Here is a 1,851-nt window from a genome sequence, read left to right on the forward strand (position 1 = left end):
CACATTTCCTCCAATAAGGCCAAACGTCCTAACCTTTATAATCCTTTCAAAGAGTCCCACTGCTATGGGACATAAAACCATGCCAGGAAGATTGGTAAGGTAGAGCAGGTTGAGACCTGGAGACACAGTGGGCACAAACCAGAGGCTTAGACTAGTCCCAGCTCCCTGCCAGACTCCTGACTTGGAACACACGCCATGCTTCTCACATAAATGAAACATGTCCTATGGTCACATAGGCCTAAAGCAGAGTTCTCCATTCTAATGAGGTACCTAAAGGTCCAGAGGCTTAGCCAATAAGCTTCCCTTCCCAGACATTTGTCCCTGTAAAAGGTATTTAATCTCAGGCCCACCCTGAGAAGTTGATCCATGACAATAAACTGTTTAGAACCATGTTGGGGTAAGTCTTTTTCTCAAGATCTGCCATAGGGAGCCATGAAGAAGGCATTCACCTACAGAGCCACAGGTTAATTCTCCCATGGAAGGCCTCTCTGCTGCCTTCAACCTCCCCAAGAGTCCATTCCCTGTGGCAGAGCAGACTTACCCCAACACAGTGCCTGGTGACCAAACATTCAAATATACGAGCCTATAGGGGCCATTCGTTTTCAAATCATCACCTTCTACTCCCTAGCCCCAATAGGTTTGTAGTTAAATCATAATGCCAAAAAAAGAAAAAGAACATTCAGTTCAACTTCAAAATTCCCCATCCCTAGTCTATCACAGTCTCAATACTGTTTAAAAGTTCAAAGTTCGCAGAGAGAAGAGAGGCTGTGTCTATGCTTAGTGTTCGAACTTATGAACATCTGATAATTAGTAGCCTAACACTCCCTTAAAAAAGAGTGAGCCTGAGATGAGCATTAGTCCAGTGTCCCACAGGCCTGAGGGAAAAGACCATGCCTAAGATGACCCTGCATGGCACTATAGTGANTGAGTGGGGCATAGCACTCCTGAGACGACCTCAGACACTCAGAGACCCTGAGTGCCACTAAGAGAAGCAAGTAAGCGAAGGAGAAATGGAAGAGAATGAGAAACAGAAGGATGTGGGCACAATGAAGAAAGGTATAACTGGAGAGTCAAGGGCAATGAGGAACAGCCTAAAGTGAGTTGCCTGTGATATCACCTGGGACCATGGTGGGGTCTTGGCCTGTGCTGTCATGGGGGCCACATCTGGGTCCATGGCCCTGTAGCAATAGGGGTCCTGTTACCACCAAAGGCCAGGCAGATGCTCCCAGTCTGGCAGTTGCCCAAGGACATGTTCATGTCTGANAACTGTGTAGAACTGGCCCTACCCCTCAACTGGGCATCATGGGAGAGCTGGACCTGGGGGCATAAGAGCAGGAGAGCTGACCCTNTCCCTAGCCAGCAATATGTGGAAGAACAGACCACACAAATTGTGAGAGTTGTGGGTGAGCTGCCTCTCAAAGATATAAGAGTGGGGGACCTGGCCTACCACTCATCTACCATGCAGTGGTGTGGATGAGGGAGAGATAACCTCCTCCCACTTGCCTCTCACCACCTTTGTCAGGTGAGAGAGTTGGCTCTAATGGAGTCATGGAAGCAGGAGAGCTGGCCCTGCCCCTCACCTGCTGCAGTACTTGGGAAAGCAGGCCCTGTACCTCATCTGGAAAACATAGTAGAGCTGACCCTGAAGGTGTAGGTGCAGGTGGGCTGACCCTGTTGATAGAGACACAGGTGAGCTTGCCCTAAGGGTGTGATCATGAGAGAGCTTGTCCAGCAACTTGTCTGCCTTANAGTGACATAGGTAAAAATCAGCCACATTCTTTGCCAAATCTCCTAAGATGATCTCTATGTCACCTATATTCTTCCCCTTGGAAACTCCTNGAGCCAGGACAT

General features: G+C 48.5%; 1 pseudogene; it reads left to right on the forward strand.

Moving 5' to 3' along the window:
• The first annotated feature begins 727 nt into the window (after positions 1-727).
• On the forward strand, positions 728-823 carry LOC115031424 (annotated as a pseudogene).
• Positions 824-1,851: the final 1,028 nt, after the last annotated feature.

Source organism: Mus caroli, chromosome 6, assembly GCF_900094665.2.
Source record: "Mus caroli chromosome 6, CAROLI_EIJ_v1.1, whole genome shotgun sequence".
Lineage (NCBI taxonomy): Eukaryota > Metazoa > Chordata > Mammalia > Rodentia > Muridae > Mus > Mus caroli.